General features: G+C 41.8%; 1 protein-coding gene and 1 long non-coding RNA gene across 9 annotated transcripts in view; one reads left to right on the forward strand and one right to left on the reverse strand.

Moving 5' to 3' along the window:
• Positions 1-4,077: 4,077 nt before the first annotated feature.
• On the reverse strand, positions 4,078-13,413 carry LOC141571583 (uncharacterized). Of its 2 annotated transcripts, XR_012496423.2 has the most exons (6): positions 12,952-13,413; positions 12,693-12,839; positions 9,837-9,952; positions 9,022-9,200; positions 8,084-8,150; positions 4,078-5,866 (listed from the first exon to the last, which is right to left on the reverse strand). It is a non-coding gene; the product is annotated as an uncharacterized LOC141571583 (long non-coding RNA). The 2 variants fall into 2 exon arrangements; XR_016020430.1 differs by having other exon boundaries at positions 4,078-9,200; positions 12,952-13,411.
• Positions 13,414-13,623: 210 nt separating this feature from the next.
• CHST10 (carbohydrate sulfotransferase 10) overlaps positions 13,624-19,106 on the forward strand; it is a 28,926-nt gene continuing 23,443 nt past the window's right edge. For 4 of the 7 annotated variants that reach the window (XM_088796014.1, XM_074332391.2, XM_074332385.2 and 1 more), the window contains exons 1-2: positions 13,624-13,891; positions 15,789-15,856. The gene's annotated coding sequence lies outside the window, so the exon portion shown is untranslated. Of the gene's footprint in view, positions 14,248-15,788; positions 15,857-19,106 lie in introns of all 7 variants that reach the window. The other 3 variants (XM_088796018.1, XM_088796016.1, XM_074332390.2) reach the window with 2 other exon arrangements.

Consider the following 19,106-nt stretch of genomic DNA (forward strand, 5'->3'; position numbering starts at 1 on the left):
GGTGCATGTGAAAAATGCAGGTTTGTGGGTCCCACTCCAGACTCTCTAAATCAGGGTTGCTGGGTGTGGTGCACAAAAATCCACCTTATAAATTACCTTCCTAGGGGGTCTGCTGCAATCTGAATTGGAGAAGCCTTGCCTCTGGGTTTAGGAACCTCGGGTTAAGAATCTCACTTCACACAGAACTGGGCAATTTCTCTTGTTGACTCAACAGTTCTTTGTCAGCCCATTTTGGGCTCTTTCTGCCTTCTGTCTCCAGCCAGCATGGTCCTGAGCTTTTCTTTCTCCATCACCTTAGAGACGTGCAGGACACGCACAGGTATTTGTATATTGGTTCTGGAAAAAGTACTCACTAAAAAGGGTTTCAAACTGGACCCATTTCCAACGTGTGTGTGGGGGTGGCTTTCCCACACCAACAAGCAATTCTCAGACACCAGCAGGATAAATGAGAATTCAATTCAATTCTGACAGTATCTACCCAGAGATGGAATCTGAGTCCACAGGTAAGGGGCTCAGTCCCACAAAACCGCCTGCCACTTCAGATGCCAGTCACAACCCCGGTTGTTACCTGGGCTTCTGACCCACTGGCTACAAATTGGAGGTTCCAACAACCTCCTCCAACTCAGAGTGCTAGTCAGGTTTTACCTGTACTTCTGACCGAGTGGCTATGAACCATAGCTTCCCACAACCCCCTCCTCGGTTCAATTAATTTGCTGGAGCAGCTCACAGAACTCAGAGAAATATTTAACTTACCAGATCACTGGTTTATGATAAAAGGATGTAACTCAGGAACAGCCAGATGGAAGAGACGTGTAGAACAAGGTATGGGGAAAGGGCTGAGCTTCCATGCCCCCTCCAGGGTACCATTCTCCCCACATCTCCACGTGCCCAGCAACCTGGAAGCTCTCCAAACTCTGTCCTCTCGGATTTTTATGGAGGCTTCATTATCTAGTCATGATTGATTAAGTCGTTGGCCGTTGGTGATTGATTCAACCTGTAGCCCCTCTCCCTTCCCTGGAGGTGTGGGGGGAGGGCTGGTGGTACTAAAACTTCCAACCCTCTAATAGTTTTGTTGCCTTCTCTGGCAACCAGCCCCATCTTTAGATGCTTTCCAAAAGTCACCTCATTAACATAACCAAAGACACCTTTATGCTCTCATCACTTAGAAAATTCCGTGTTTTGGAGCTATGAGCCAGAAACTGTGGATGAAGACCAAACACATATTTCTTATAAATCACAACATTACACTGACAAAGATACATCTTATGCAATAAATAAATAAATAAATAAATAAATAAATAAATAAATAAATAAATAAATAACTAGAGGACTCCCCAGAAGTTGTGTGGAATGTCTTGGGTGACCTGTGTTACAGACCAGCTGCACTGTGACTGTGGCGTTTCTATGATCTGTGCACAGCCATCTGTATGTGTAAAAACATGATTTGTGCACTTGCCTCAGCAGTCCTGGTGGATGGGAAGTTTCGAGAAGGCTTTGATGACTAGAATTTGTCATTTAGAGAAGCAGTGAGCAACCAGCCCTCCCGTGCTGCTGGCTGCCTACTCGGTGAGCCTCTTGGCATTTTCATTTTATAACCCAGTATGAATAATTCTTACAAGTCTCCATCTCCCTATTAGTCAGATGTCATAAGCTTATCTTTTACTTTGTATCCTGGGGCCATCCTTAAAACTATGTAGCAATGCTCTTCCTCAGGATTCTGTGTTTTTATTATCCAACACTTTAGGAGCACGTGTCCCAGAAGGCACTGAGACTACATATTGCCCACTTCCGAGGAAGCAATTGATTCACAGGAAATAAAACTGGACTGTGACTACACATTTATCCTCCACTTCTCGTTAGTAATTTTCTTTTTGGAGAGTTCGCTGATTAATTCATGGACTGACTTGGTTTCCTACTGTGAGAAGGCTACAGATGGCTTGCAATTATAATTACCCAGCTGTCATATCTGACCCCACCGTATTTATCAGAAGGCACAAGTCCACGGGCTAAGCCCATGGCATACCATTAGGCATCTGTATAGAAAGGCTCTGGGTTGTGTTATATGAATCTTTAAAAACTGGAGAGTGTTGTCAAAAGAAAATGAGGATTTTTTTTTTTTACTTCAGCTTTGAAGCATTCGGACTTTGGACATTAGAATCCACAAACCAAAATCAAGAGGGCCAACATGTGAAGATGTCTGTTTCATGTTATTGATAATAGCTCTTGTAATCATAGAGAGACCTTAGCCTTTAGGGGTCTTTAGTATGGGAGATGTTACTAATCATGGGGAAAGACTAGTCAATTCATGGAGCTGGGACAACTGTGTCATGTCTCGGCACTCTAAAATTTTAGGTCTAAAAAGTCTATAATTTTAATTGGTTGTCTTAACAATATATTGCCCTGGTTATAATATTTAGCATCTCCATTTTCTGGACGTTTAAATACTTTGAGTTTTATTTGTTAAGACAAAAGAAGATAATTGTCACATCCTTATTTACCCAAATACAAGGAGGTTAAGAACAAGTGATACTTATAGTTTATATTTTAAAAAGAGTTGTAGATGTGTTTCTCATAGATTTTATAGAAACAGGGAAGAATCTAAATATGCTCTACTTACAAAAACTATTTCAGAAGACTCAATGTCAAATAATGTTTTGTAAAATATATTTTAAGTAAAAATGATTTGGGAAACTATGTGAGTATTGTCCTGATGGTCACAAAATTATGCTTTATATCTCAGCAAGATGAAAGAAAAGAAACACTAATTGCACATTGACTGAGAAAACTACCCAAATGAAACAAGCATTAGTTATGACATAGAATACCTACATGTCAAAATTTATGGGATGCAGCCAAAGAAGTACTTAAAGGGAAATTTATAGCTTAAATGTAACAATTAGGAAAGAGAAAGAGTGAAAATAAATGATCTCAGCTTCTATCTTTGAAAGAACAGCAAATAAATAAAAAAATGAAGAGGAAGGAAACAATAAAGATAAATGCAGAAATAAATAAAATAGAAAGTAGACACACAACAAAGAAAATCAATAAAATCAAAAGTTAGTTTTTGAAAAATATTAATAAATTCTAAACATTAGCAAGACTGGACAAGAAACAGAGAAAACACAAATGACCAACATCAGGAATGAAAAGGGAGACATTCATGCCTATTCCACAGATATTAAGAAAAGATAATAAGATATTATGAATAACTTTATGCAAATAAATTTGAAAACTTAGATGAAATGGACAATTTCCCCCAAAAAAAACAACTAAGCAAAACTTAAAAATAAATAAAAATAAATAAAAATTCTGAACTAAACCCATAAGTAAACATTTTCTCACAAAGAGAACTAGCAACAGACTGTCCTAGTGAAGTCTTCCAAACGTTGAGGAAGAACTAATATCACTCTTACAAAATCTCCATCTACATCATAGGGTTGTTGTGAGAATTAAATAAATTATATGTAAACCTTTGGATTTTCTATATACACAATCATTTCATCTGTAAATAAAGATAATTTTACTTCTTTCTCTCTAAACTAAAACCTCCAGTACAATGTTAAATAGAAATGGTGATATTGTATATCTTTGCTTTGTTCACCCAGTAAGTATGTTAGCTATAAGATTTTTGGATTTTTGCTTTTGTTTCTGTTTTTGTTTGTCTGTTTGCAGATTCCCTTTATCATATTATGAAAATTCTCTTCTGTGTCTAGTTTTCTGAGAATGTTATCAAAAGTGAATTTTATTAAATGCCTTTTCTGCATCTATTGAAATGATATATGATTCTTTCCTTTATTCTGTTAATATGCTGAATTACATTGATTGCTTTTCAAATATTAAACCCACCTTGCATTTCTAAAATAAACTCCATTTGGTCATTATCATATATTATCATATATATATATATATAATAGTATTATATATGTATTGTAGTAATATACATATATTTATATACATAGTTGTAGTCAAATTGGTATTATTTTACTTAGGATTTTTCTGTATTTTTTTTAGAAATATTGATCTATAATTTTCATTTCTTGTAAATGTGAGAAGCATATTGGTTTGAGGAGAGTTAAAAATGTGAAAAAATGCACATTAACACTTCTTGTAATAATGTTCTATCTAGATCAGTGATTGTAAAACTGTTTTGACCAAAACAATAGGAAATACATTTTATATTCTGACCCAGTGCACATAGATGTGTGAGTGTATATGAAAGTACTCTGCTATTTCGATTCCCTTCTATTCTTTCAAATGATGGCTGGGAAGCACTAAATTGATTTTGTGACCCACTTATCGGTTGCTTTGTACAGTGTGAAAAACATCGCTTGCATATAGTAGTCATTATATAAATGTTTGCTGTTATTATTCATCTGTGGACCGCCAACCCTTGTGCAGTACTTGGCACGTAGTAAGCACTTGATAAATGTCTCTAAGAGAATGAATTTGGTTACCAGTGGCCTTTAATGGAGTGGTTTCAATAGAAGGTTGGGAGTAGTATCCCCTGTTAAGACATTCTTTACCTTGAGTCTTACCGTGTTTTCCTGAAAATAAGACCGGGTCTTATAGGTACAAGGAACGAGGGCGTCCCGTAGATCAATGTTTGCCTCTTACAACTGACAGCAAAAGAAATTTGCCAGCCACCAGAAAGAAGAGAACGCTGTAATGTAGTTGTCTTTGGCTGCACATGTATAAACCTGCTGTTCAGACAAGGCACCTGTTTGCCCATTGTCACCTGTTAGGTAAATTACTTTGGTGGCCCCATGGGTATAAACGCAAGTCAATCAAAGGCAGGGGGATTATCAAACTTCTCGGATCACAGAATTTCCAAAGCTAGGAGAGGTTGTTGTGCCCAATGTATATTTTGCAACGTCTATTCCAATGCACTGAATTACTCTGTCAAAACCCTCTGGCCAACTTTGAAGAAGAGCTTTTCAACATCCAGTCATAAGTGATTCAATTAAGGAACTGATGGGGAACAAAACAGATTTTGACCAAATGGCAAATACAAATAAAATAGCAGCATTCTTTGATGTGGTTCAGAATTACTTAGTCCTAGGAGTTCTCAGCTCATGTGCACAGGTTACTAACAGACAGCTCTTTCCACGATGCTGAGCAGGGATGCAGGAGTACCTTTAGACTCTGGAAACAAAGAAGACTTGGGCTAAAACTTTGAATGTGGTACTGAAAAAGAAAGGGTTTTAGTACAATTAATGAAGTGTTTCTCTATTCTGTGCCCACAGAAGCTGTTCCTAAATTAGTATCATACAGACAGTGCTAAGGATACCCAGTAATTCAGAGCCTTTGTTATACCAGTGTTCCCAAATCTGGTTGCTCATTGGTTTCATCGGGGCAGCTTCTAAAAATTAGGGTGTCCCAGCTTCACCTGGACCCACTGAGTAAGACTCTCTAGGGGACAGAGCCCATGGATCTGCATTTTCTTTACACACTGCCCCGATGGTCATCCCAGTCTGAGAATCAATAGCAGACGGGAACCAAGTGCTTTCCTCATGGTCTCAAGAATCAATACACCCCCACTGCTGCTAACATATTACTCGGGAAAGATTTGGATGACAGAGAAAATAGAGCACATGCATGGTGAATTTCCAACTTTCCACCTGATGTACAGCTTTTTCTGGTAACAATCCTAAAACAATCTTTAGCAATAAGTCAGCAGGAGTTTGTTACTCATTGACACTCACAGTTTATTCATGCTTTGTTATTAATAGGTCTCATTTGAGAAGAACATATTTTTCTATGCTTTGTGAACTTCATAATAGAAGAGAGTCAGGACCAATTTCTCACTACACTACTTTACCATAGAGATGGTCCCACTGTTCCACTGTTGCATTCTGAGCAGCGTACTCTGGATGAAAAAAAGATAATAGTAACTTTAATTCGCATTCTCCTTATCATAAGTAAGAGACATTAAAATAGGTCTCATCCTTCCATGATTGGAGAGAAAACAGTACATAATATATGTATTTTTGAGGTAACGTTGGTCGATAACATTATATAAGTTTCAGGTGTGCAACATTATAATTCCATATCTCTATATAGTGCATCACACTCACTACCAAACGTCTAGTTGCCATGTGTCACCATAATATTGATCCCCTTTACCGGTTTTACCCTCCTCCTACTCCCCTCCCCCTCTGATAACCACCAATCTGTTATCTGCCTCTGTCAGTCTGGGTTTTTTTGTTTGTTTTGTTTTTCTTTTTATAGTCCACATGAGTGACATCATACAGTATTTGTCTTTTTCCATCTGACTTATTTCACTTCATAATACCCTGCCATGTTGTCACAAATGGCAGGACTTCACCTTTTTTATGGCTGAATAATATTTCATTATATATTCCATTATATACACACATATATGTGTATATATGAAACAGCTTCTTTATCTATTCCTCCATCGATGGACAGTTAGGTTGTTTCCGTATCTTGGCTATTGTAAATACTGCTGCAAAGAACATAGGTGTGCCATATCTTTTCAAATTAGCGTTTGCATATTCTTCGGATAAATATCAAGAAGTGGAATTGCTAGGTCATAAGGTAGTTCTAGTCTTAATGTTTTGAGAAACCTCCGTACTGCTTTCCAATTTACAATCTGCACCGATTTACAATCCCACCAACAGTGTCCAGACGTTCCCTTTCTCCACATCTTCACTAACATTTGTTGTTTCTTGATTTATTGATGATAAGTGTGAAGTGATATCCCATTCGGTTTTGATTTGCTTTTCCCTGATAATTAGTGATAATAATTAGTGATGTTGAGCGTCTTTTCATGTTGTCCATCTGTATGTTTTCTTTGGGGAAAAAATGCAGATCCTCTGCCCATTTATTAATTGGGTTGTTTGGTTGTTATTAAGTTGTATGAGTTCTTTATGTATTTGGGATATTAACCCTTTTTCGGATGTATCATTTGCAAATATCTCTTCCCATTCAGTAGGTTGCCTTTTCATTTTGTTGATGGTTTCCTTTGCTGTGCAAAAACTTGTTAGTTTGATGTAGTCCCACTTGTTTATTTTTGCTTTTGTTTCCCTTGCCATTGGAGTCAAATCCACAAAAACATCGTTAAGACCAGTGTCGAGGAACTTACCACCTATGTTTTCCTACATGTATTTTATGGTTTCAGGTCTTATCTGTAATCCATTTTGAGTTAAGTTTTGGGTATGGTTCAAACAACTAGATGGATAGTTAATTACCTAGCTATATGCCACATACACACAAAAAATCTACTTACTGATTTCTTTATTGTTTTTCTCTTTATTTTCACTCCAATATTTATTATTTCTTTTTTTCTTGCTTTGCGTTCAGTTTGCTCTTCTTTTTTCAGTTTCTTAAGAGGAAGGGTAGGTTGAATTTGAGATCTTTTTCTTTTTTAATGTTCCCATTTATAGCTATACATTTCTGAGCACAGCTTTTAACGTATGCCATACATTTGGGTACGTTGTGCTTTCATTTTCATTCATTTGAAAGTATTTTCTAATTTCTTGTGATTTCTTCTTTGACCCATTGATTATTTAGGACTGTGTTATTTTATTTTGTGTATTTCCCAAATTTCCTCCTAGACCAATTGCAGTTAAGGAACATACTTTGTACAATTTCAATCCTTTTAAATTTACTGAGGCTTGTTTTACAATCGTACATATCCTGGAGAATGTTCTATGTATCTTTGAGAAGGATGTGTATTCTGCTTTATCTTTGAGAAGAATGTGTATCCTGCTTTTAGTGGGTAGAGTGTTTTATACAGGTCTATTAGGTCTGATTTTTATAGATGAGAAAAATGAGATCAAAATGGGATTAGTGGATTTTTCAATGTCACATATCTAGCTGGTCACAGAGGTGGAACTATAAGGGCAAATCACGTCAGATTGCCATTCATTCTTGAACATCAAAAACTATTGATTATCAGCATTTTCTTATAGTTCACCCTCGTAGACCTAAATCTCCTGACTTTGAGTCCAGAGTTTTTATCACTAAATTAGAATACTGTATTAGGATAGGCTGTGCTGTATAAGGCATATACCCTGTGCTATCTTTGGCTTAAAACAATGATTGCTGATTTATTGCTTACCTTATTCTGGTATTGCAATTTTTCTCCAAATGATGACTCAGGGATCACAGCTGCTCCCATCTACCTTCTAAAACACATGGCACATGTCAGGGGAAGAAAACTTCAGGATCACATGGCAGGTTCATTAGGGTGAGACCTATAGATGGCTTAGATCGCTTCTGTGTACATCTCATTGGCCAGAACCCAGTCACATGGCCCAAACCTACTCTGTGTGGTCACTTTACTTCCAATATAATTTTCTATCCTTAGCCTATTACATTGAGGATGTAGTTTAACCTGACGGGGGGGCGAAAGGGGGTGTCTGTGGTCTCTTCTGTTATCAAGAGTTCAACACCTCTTTGTTTTTTTTCCCATCTTAGTAATATTTAAAATATATTTTTGACAATTCAAAATGTAGTTCTCAAAAATGCCTCTGGCTTAAAATATGAAATAAATCCTGTTGATGAACTTTTCTAAATATGAAGTCCTATCATATTTTAGCAAATTTAGAAGTTCTTAACAAGACAAAACAGCCCCTTACAAAGACCCTAATAAAATCATTTGAGGTTTTCTAAGGGCCAGAATATGGAATCCAGTCTGTTTCACTCAGCCACGTCTTGGTTAAAAACAAACAAACAAACAAACAAACAACAAAACTTGACTTGTACAGCCATCTATAAATTGGAAAGGGAAGTCAATTTGTGTGAGGTTTTAGAACCCCTGCCTCCAACAACATGTCCACTGAGAAGAGCCCTCTACTTAACTGAACATCTCAGTTCCAGAACTACATAGAAATGCCAGGTTGTGATCACTACAGCCCTCCTATAGCCTTAACCTGAACAAAATGTCATTTCAACTCTGTAAGCGTGTTCTCATATAACCATCACGGGAGCCAAGTGCAATTTTTCAGTGGGTTCGGGAAAAAGACTTGGGATATGCGCCCTCTGTGTGCCATTTACCATTATATTTCCAGGCCCGGGTAGCTCAGAAATAATTTCCAAACCCACTTCTTTTAAAGAAACCTCAGGGCAGCCTGTGAGTGGCGGGTGTCCACTGCGCATAAGGAGATGAGAGTTCAGGAAAGGAGGGGCAGTACTGCCGGAGCCCCCCTGTGGCACAGCTAGGAGTTGGGGTTGAGCTGTAAGATACAAGAAGGAAAACAATGTCCATTTTTAGCATGGACACTAAGGCACTCCAAGTGCATACTAGCTTAACTCAAAATAAAGACCTGGAGAGACATTTATAACATCTTAATATGAACACCACGGAATATGCAGAGGAACTGGCAAATTCCTACTCCTGTAGAATGATGGTTCTCCATATAACCTGCACCCCCTGCAAGAGGCAGCTAGGTTTCTCTAGATGTATCTATTTGATTATGCCACTGGTTTGGTTCAAACAGATGGCAACAGTTTTTGGTCAGTGGTTAACTCCTGTCATTCCCCAGTACCACGTCCAGCCTTGACTTTAAAGATGCACCCTGGGCAGTGGAGGGTAAAAGAATCTGTGTATTTTTCTCTTTCATTTAAGAATTTGGGTTTCTTTTAAACAGCAGTTCTCCAATGTTTACAGCCTTAAAAATTATTGAGGAATCCAAAGAGTTTTGTTAATCTGGATTATATCTATCTATACTTACAAGATAGTAATTAAAACTGAGAAATTTAAAACATTAATTCATAGAAAATGATAATATTCCCATTATATGTTACCATGAATAACATATTTTAAGGAAAAATAGCGATATTTCCCAAAACAAAAAATTAGTCTTGTTTACCTTTTGCAAATCTCTTTAATGTCTTACTTGATAGAAGATAGCTGGATTCATACACTTGTTTCTGCATTCAATGTGTTGCAGTGTTATTTTGGTCAAAGAATATGAAGAAATTGTTCCTTGTGCAGATAAGCAGAAAATGAAGATGTATTTTAATAATCTTTTCCGATAATTTGGGGTATTTTTCTTTAACATGACATCCAAACTCAGCAAGTGGCAGTTTCTTAACATTTAGTACAATGTAGAATCCACAACCCTATCAGTGAACTTTTCATACTCTGTGACATTAAAATTCATCAGCCTGGGTTGTTTTCCAATACCAACAACCAATTCTCTGATTCTCCAGACACCAACTGAATGTCCTTTCATTCAAGTCTATTCTGACACCACCTGGAGAAAGCATCAGACTCCCCAGGTGTGAAGGGCTCATTTCCGACGCCAGTCACAAATACTGGGTCCCCACGTTATCCACACTTCTGTCAGACGAGGCTGTAAGTCAGAGGTTCTCACGACCCTCCAGACCTCCGTTTTGATTTTGCTAGAATGGCTTACAAAACTCAGGGAAACAGTTTACTTATTATCACTGATTTATTATAAAGGATGCAACTCAGGAATAGCCAAATGGCAGAGATGCACAGGGCCAGGTGTCGGGGGTGGTGCACAGAGTTTCCATGTCTGCTCCACATGGCCACCCCCTCCCCCCCAGCATCTCAATGTGCTTACCAACTGGGAAGCTCTCCAAAACCTGTCATTTAGACATTTTTATGGAGGTTTCATCACATAGGCATGATGGATTATTAACTCAATCTCCAGGCCCTCTTCTGTCCATAGAGGTTGAGGGGCTGGGGCTGAAAGTTCCAGGCTTCTAATCAAGGTTTGGTCTTTGTGGTGACTAGTCCCCAACTGAAGCTGTATAAGGGTCCACCCAGAGTTGTCTCATTAGAACAAAAGATGCTCCTCTTGTCCAGGAAATTCTAAGGGAGTAGGAGCTTTTTGTCAGGAACCAGGAACAAAGGCCAAAGATTAAGGAAAAAAAGATGATCCTGTCATTCCTATCACTTAGTAAATTACAAAGGTTTTAAAGAGCTCTGTGCCAGGAATCTGGGAAAGGCCAAATATACATATGTCTTACTTTGCTGCAATCGACCTGTCAGTACGCCATATAAAAAAATGGTTGTTAGCATCACCCGATTTCATCAGAAAAATCTTTAAATATTGGGATGCTGTCAAACGTATAGTGGCAGACACAGGTTTTCCAAAAGTTTGAATTTTCACTTGAAAGCCTGAATTTCACCATTGACAACAAACACTATCAGTTGTTTTCCTTGAAGTGACAGACTCATTTCATTCATTTTGGAGAAAAATGTCTGCCAAATACCTGTCTGTGGAACCCCAGTTGGTCAGTTTTTCTGTCAAGTAAAAATGGCATTCCATTAAAAAAAAAAAAAAAAAGAAAGAAAGAAAAGCAGCTAGCTGTTTTGCACTGCAAACCATCGATCACCCAAGAGCTTTGCCTCTAGACAACCACCATACCAGCAGGAATGCTTATGTGCACTGCCCGTCCTGCTCCAAAGGGGACATTGTTCAGTGACACTTTGTGTTTATATGTCTGTTTTCACTGCAGTGCACGGTGGTGATGAATGCAATGACTGCCAAGTCCATTTTGTTCCACTGCCTGGATTCATGCTGTCCTCAGTTTTATCCATCATTACTTTTGTACTATCAGAGCAAATGTCTGATTAGTGAAGAAAACTAATGTCCTAGTATTATTGTGAAAACATTTTTGACATTGCGGACCTCCTAAAAGGGTCCTGGGGAGACCTCCAGGGATCCACAGGTCACATTTTGAGAGCCACTACTTCAGAAACTATCCTCCTGTTATAAAGATTGAAACTTTCCCGAAGTTCACTTATAGAAATAAAAAGAGGAACTGGAATAATTTTTAAAAATCCCAAGAAAAATACCCAATTACCTTAGTTGCCAATGTGTAAGCCCGTAGAAAGAACTGTATCTTTTAATATTTGAACAGTATCTTGGGAACGCAATAAATGAAAAATAGTAACAATGAAAGTAACATGTTTGTTGCAAGGTTTACTACTGGGGGAGACCTACTACACTATGTACTTTAACTACAGTCCCTCCATTATTCTTCAGTAGTAAACTCAGGTAACTACTATACAATATCCCCATTTTATAGACGATGAAACTGAGGCTCAGAGAGATGAAAAGACTTGATAGGGTTATGAGCTAGATATAGTGGAATAAGGATTTGATCCCATGAGGTCTAATTTCCAGAGCTTAGGCCCTGAAATCCTGCCTAATATTCTATGTCACGTCTAAACTCTGCATTTACCTAATGTGCTTCTTCCATGTACTCATATGTGTGTCCATTCGAATCCTCAAGGAGACAGCAAATGTCTTATGTCGCCCAGTGTGCCCAAAGAAAGGGCTAAACATCTGAATGAGTGACCAAAAGGCCAAGTAAAACATCTTGCCATTTTAAACCAGGATGGTTAATAACGATGTTAAAGTGAAGTTCTGAAAGGGTTCTGAACCCCATAGATATAGAAGGCCCAGTTTTCACTAGGTAGGCTGATTAGAAAATGCTGGGAGGTACCTCATTTTTCCAAGTTTGTTTGTTGGTTTGTTTTTTCGTTCTCAAATACCAAACCTCATTGAGGAGGGAACCCACAGGGTGGACAAAAAAACAAAAACAGCTGGTTCCTTGAAAGCCTGACAAAAATCTTGTGTGTGTGCACGTGTGCACACATATCTATATTACCCTGTTTGCTAAATAGATATAGATGCAGTTAGGTAGTTAACAAACATATAGGGTCGATCAAAACATAACGACTTTACCTTTTCCAGGGCAACAAAACCTCCAACACCTTTGGGACTGACTTCTGTACCAGGCTCTGAAGTTCTGCCCCTTCTCCACTTCTGCAGGTTAAGAAGTTACAACTGGTAATTTGTAGTTCTTAAACCCGTCACCTTGTACACCTGAAACTAATATAATATTGTATGTCAACTGTCACTGAAAAAATTTTTTTTTAAGTTACAGCTCCACAGGGTTGTACACTGTTCTGGCCTTTCTCAGTTGTTTATGAATCAAGTTTACCTTGACAACAAAGTTACATCTCCTAAGATGCCAGCCCAGGTGCACTCTGTAAACAGAAGGTCCAGCTTTTACTAGGTAGGCTGATTAGCAAATGCTGGGAGGTACCTCATTTTTCCAAGTTTGGGGTTTTTTTTTCCATTTTCAAATACCAAACCTATGCTCTGGCTGGAGACCTGGTGGGACGTGGTCGGCCGCACGTCTCTGTAATTTCCTGGGAAGTAATTTGTTTTCAGGGGGAAGTAGGGAGGCGCAAGGGCCCTGCGCGGAATCCGGCTCCGGCGACGTGCCGACGAGAGACCAGATCCTGGGGTCCCTCCGCCGCACCTCCTCGCGTCTGCAGGCGGCCCCGCGCGGCGCGCGCACGGCGGGGACAGGCACGGACGGGCAGGCGGCGCGCGCACGGCGGGGACAGGCACGGAGGGGCAGGCGGCGCGTGCACGGTGGGGACAGGCACGGCCGGGCAGGCGGCGCGCGCACGGCGGGGACAGGCACGGAGGGGCAGGCGGCGCGCGCACGGCGGGGACGGGCACGGAGGGGCAGGCGGCGCGTGCACAGTGGGGACGGGCACGGAGGGGCAGGCGGCGCGTGCACGGTGGGGACGGGCACGGACGGGCAGGCGGCGCGTGCACGGCGGGGACGGCAGCAGGGACGCGCATAGCCCGCAGGCGGCGCTTGCGGACACGCGGGGGCCGCAGGGGGCGGCGGCGGCCTCGCCTCGGGAGAGGGCCTGGCGCGTCTGGCTTCTTCCTTCCGGCGCCGCGGACGCCTCATCCCGGGCGGGTCGGGCGGCGTGGAGGCAGCCGGGGGCGGTGCGGGGCCTCCGGGCCGGGCGGGCCTCCCGCGCTCCCGGACGCCGGGACTCGTGCGCTTCGCCCCCAGGCTTGCGAGACCGAGCCGAGCTTCCCCTCCGAGCCGCGGAAGGGCACAGACTTCACCGAGGGTGAGCGCGGTGCCGCCAGGGGGGTGGGTTCTACAGATCCCCCAAGACACCTTACCCGGGTGGATGGAAAACCGGGGTGAACCGGCTGTTCTTTGTGAGCAGCTAGCCTCCCAGTGTGTTTGGCGACTTGAGGACCTCCGTAGTTGACGGGATTAATGGGAAGAACCTTCCTCACGTTAATTATGCAACGAAGTGGCCTCCTGGCCGCGGGATGCTGGACTTGCTGGAATATTGCCACTCGGTGGTGATCTATAATTTACTTTTTTTCATCTTTGGCTGAGATTTTGCACTTGTAAATGGAGGCGGAAAGAGGAAGAAAATGTTCCAGTTGGGTGCAAGGAGCATGCAGAGAAGAGGTACCATGTGCAGCCTCACCCACAATTTTGGTGGGTGAGCGGGAAGGGATGGCTGCAAATGCATGGCATGTCTCCTGCCAGACAGGCTCCAGAGTGTTCTCAGGTCTGATTTTGACAGTCGGAGAGGCTTGTCAGAAGTTGGAGGTTGAGGCATACATTTCTACACTTCTGGCTGGGAAGATCAACCAGGTTTTCCAAAAGCTGTCGTTTTTTGTTTTCCAAGTCTGCTAAAAGCAGGAAAGGGCCAGCAGTGAATAGAAAGCAGCGCGGCCAGGTTCTGGTTAGCTAAGCAGGAGCGCTGTCATAAAGGGTTTTTTGTCTGAAACACCCGAAGTCTGGGGCTTTGAGCCAAAAAGAGTTGGGTATCGGTCAGTTTTAACTGCCAGGGTGAGAAATGTCTCAGACATTCTTAAAATTAGGCAGCTGAGTTTAGCTCCTGCTCGCTGATCTCCCTTTTAAGTGATTGGGTGGCTGAAAGAGAAGACACACAAAGAGAAATAGTCTTCTCCCTTCCCCCCATTCAAATGAGGGCATAGTCCATCTTGGGTTAAAATAGAAATTTCAAGATGGAAAGAAAAATCTTTCCATCTTTGCTCTTGACCCTGAAGAAAAGAATCTCAAAGAAATACCGGAGAAAAAATTTCTTTCCAGGAATGAAAACTGAAGTGCTTGCAAAACTGAACAAAGAAAGGAAAGAATTAGTAAATATCCTAGGCCATTTGCAGTTATATTCAGATCATTTTTTAAATCCTTGAGGTTGTACAGTAAAAGGTAGGAGAGCCAGAAATGCACATGGGGGAAAGGTAGGTGATTGCAGAGCCTTAGAGACTGCAGAAGCCAAGAGAGCCTGTTTTCTCCTGATACAGGTCTGGAAGAATCTGGGTGTGAATACGGAAAGCTTAATCTTTCAATTGATGTAACATGAAATGGCTTTTGATCTTCACGTTGAGTTCTAAGAGCAGAGGGAAGCCCAGCTAGGCTGTGCTACACACACCTCAGGCAGCTCAGGCTGTATTGTGTTACATGAGTTTGTATGTTTATTTTGCCAGTTAACTCTATGAAATCTGTAATCGCTTTAATTCCACGAGTTTGACTTATTTCCAATTACTCATTCATGATGTGATATTTGGCTAGAATTTGCCAGGGTGTCAACGCTTGAAGAAATACAAAACCCAGAGAATACCTTGTACTGGAAGATGTGAGGATCGTCTTAGACCTGAGTCCTTTACCCAACATCAGACATGTGAAACCAGTATAATAGGATTTGATTTCTTTTGCTACGAAACATACTGCATTTTTCAAAACGTGTTTCATGTTGCAGGCAGTCTTTTAAACAGCTAGCTCTTTTGGTACATTTAGACTATTTATTCACTCACCAAGAAATCCAAATATAACCCACCTCTGTAAGAGACCTGTTGTGCAAAATATGCTTGAATAATCAAAGTGGTTAACTATTTCCTGAGTGTAAACCAAGTTGGGTTAAGTAAGTTAATCTTGTCACTTCTAATGGTGCTTATTGGATTTTTAATTGTCCTATACAGTGACAGGAGGAACCAGGAACCTCAAACAAAGGAAGTACTGCAGGGACGTGGACCCCAAACCTCAGAAGGTATGTGAAGGAGAATGGGAACTCACTAGTTATTTGAGGTTCTTGTCATTCAGTATTCTTACCGCCTCCTTTCTTGCTTGTGTGGAGATTTTAGGAAACGTAAAACCCTTAAATAGGAGCCTGTATACATATACTTAGAAGAAATGTTTTCTTAAGTAAAATAATAGGAGTAAACTCTCAGGCTAGGTTTAGTTGAGCTCTGCGAAGAGCAATGCCTGCCCTGCCGTGAGCTTCACACAGGTATTGGGTGTTGAGTGTTGTTATTCATGAAAGTCTGTCAGCCTCACATGCGTTCTGCTGCTGGCCAGAGTTGGGAGCGAGTTTTCGTTCTGGTAACTAAGGATGATCCTTCGAAAGGAAATCTCTGAACTTAGATCGAGGGAAACCTTTACTATGAACCTGAAAATCACAGTGACTGAACTTTATATACATTATAAATTCATTTAGGTTGTAATTTAATAATTTTATTGATCAGTTCATAATCAAAGGGTATAGAAAGGTTGATTTGCTTTGTGGACTGTCCCCCATTGCTCTAGCCTTCAGCTGTCTGCTTTCCCTTCTGCCCGTGATTCCTCCCAGGGTTACGAGTTCCTTGGGCATGACCAGATTATTTTTGTGAAGTTTCCTTTCGTATCTGGGTATGTTTTGAAAGAATGTTTTAAAAACTGAACACTGGACACGTGATCTTTCTCTTGGGGTGCATGTGTGATGGAAGTGGGGATCCAGGAGTTTCCATTTTAGTAAAGGGCCACTGACAGGATTCTTCCCTGGGGCCACGTCCTTCCCTTCTTGGTCAGTGCATGAGAGACACTGGCCGCCTTGCTGCTTTTGTGGATTCTGGGACCCAGACCACGCTCTTTGCCCACGTGGCTGCCAGATTTGTCTCTTCACTCTGTTCTGCCTCTTCTCAACATCGTGCCCTCCGAGAGGCCTTCCCCTTATGCCTTGCTCTTCTTTGTTACTACTGATGACTCTCAGTGCCTGGTGTGATCCTTTACATTAATGGCTCTGTTTGTTTATGGCCCGTCTGCCTCTAAGAGAACCAAGCACTGTGAGATGGGAGGGGTGGGGGGGGGGGTGTTGCCTTAAGTATCCCCAGGGCCTAGAACCACCCCTGGCCTAGAGCAGCCACTTGGTAAATACTGCTGAATGGATGACGTTTGGGGAAAAAAGCTGTTTTAGACAGAGTTAGGTGGGCTTATTTACCACAGGACTTTCCAGAACCTTTAATAAGAGAATGTGCATGGCAAAAGTGGAACATGGCAGATGAGAATCGAGCTCTTCAGCATAGATTCAGAAAGGCTTTGTGCTTTGGGGTGACAACTCAAACACTGGGGGAGTGGCGGGGGTGTTATTGGCAGCTGAGCAAAATGGATTTACAAGCATCGTTTTGAAAATGCAGGGAGGGAGACTTTGCACCAAAAGATGGTAATAGTGCCAATCCTGTTGTTAGTAATTACAAACATGTAAAATGCCTGCTTTCTTTTAGTTTAGAGAGAGAGAGAAAAAGGTTAGGATTTCTTGTAAGTCCAGTTATGATCTTGCTTCCCTGCCCCTGCTTTCCCCATAAGGTCTTAAGTTTCTTAACCACCAGTTCTGCCTTAGGGGATTTTGAAGAGCCCAGTCCTGTGAGTTTGGTTTAGATTCTGCCATCTTGACACATGAAAATCCCTCTTAATGACCAGAAGTAGGAAAGCTCTGAGGGTGGATGGATGAGCTGGGGGCCTGCGGGGCCCTGTTCAGGGCAGCACACCATGACCACAGGGGACCTGGGCCACCTGCAGGTTTGCCCCCATTAGCTGCCAGAGGCACTTTGAGAGTTGTCTTGGCTCCTTGAACAAAGGAGAGTTAATTACAGAAAATGTCAGGCTTTGTAAAGGCCGTTTGTCCCTGGGCTGCAGGGAGAGCAGTGGCCTTTGGCAGAGCCCTGGAGAACTCTGGGGCAGTCTCTGCGGACAGAAGCAGTGAGTCTTGCTGGTCATCCTTGGGCAGGAGGCAGACCCCGTGGAGAACTGGTGCACTCAAGGAAACAGTGCAGACAGTGGGGCAGGCTGAGAGGAGCTGGGGTGAAGGGAGTTTGGAATGCCTTTCTTTTTGTTTAAAAAACTGGGGCAAATTATCATTTTTCCAAGGTCAGACCAAACCCTAATTCTACGGAGTGAATTACCTGTTGCTGGGAGGGCCAGAAAATAGGGTAAATGGGAACATTGATGGAGGTCTTTGATTCTAATTAAACCTCTTGAAACTTTTTCCAGAGCTCGTGTAAATCAGGTCATCAATAGATTCTAGTTGACAGATTCTCTTTTGCTACCAGTTTTCCTTCTTATAATTGAAGGAGGTAATGGGAAACTGTCCATTATGTTAGATGGCCTAGAATCTGCATTGTTAACAAGATTGCCAGGGGATTCCTGTGGGTGTTAACATTTGAGAGGGGCAGAGGGCCTGGGCCAGCAGTTCTCAGTCCTGGCTACTCATTAGAATCCTGGGTGGAGCTTTGAAAACCTGCCCAAGATCCGTCTCCAGAGGGGTGTCTTGTCTTGGCCCTGGTGTTCTTGGGGCCAAGGGCATGGCTATATTTTTTAAAAGCTCCCCAGATTATTCTAGTGTCCACTGAGGGCTGGGAACCACTGCCCCCAACATAAAGTCTGACACTATTCAGTAGCTGGCTAGGTTCAGAATGTATGCAGTCTCAAAGCAAAAACATGCCACGGCCAACGGGACATACCAACCTCTAGGGCTCATAAAAACCCAGCCCGTCAGATACTGTGGATCTTACTGGTTCCTTCACTGGTTTTAGGGACCCAGACGATGGCGTGTGATGAACACTGGGTCGGGCGTGGTGGTGCCTGGTTGGAATATTCCTGCTCCAGTGATGGAAATGGCCTTGAGACTGGGCCGTGGACCAGTGGACAGTTGCGTTTTACATCTTTGACTTGCTGCCAAGGAAATAGTTTCAAAATTTAAGTCAGGTCACAGTACTGCCACCCCTCTTCTCATGTAAAACTCTCTCCAGTGGCCTTCCGTTGCTGGCAAGGTACAAACCAAATTCCGTAACAGCTCTCGAAGGCCCACATCTGCTTTGGCTCATCTGACCATGCTCTGGAAACTCCACCACACACGGCCTTCCTTCTGTTACTCGGGGGCCCCCAGCTTGCTCCCTCCTACCCCATGCTGTTGCCCTGTCCTGAAATCCTGCCCCTTCAGCTCCTTAGGTGACTGTACTGTCCCCGACTTGTCCAGCCAGGTCCTG

This window comes from Rhinolophus sinicus, chromosome 2 (genome assembly GCF_057876585.1).
Source record: "Rhinolophus sinicus isolate RSI-liver-muscle chromosome 2, RSI-T2T, whole genome shotgun sequence".
Taxonomy (NCBI): Eukaryota; Metazoa; Chordata; class Mammalia; order Chiroptera; family Rhinolophidae; genus Rhinolophus; species Rhinolophus sinicus.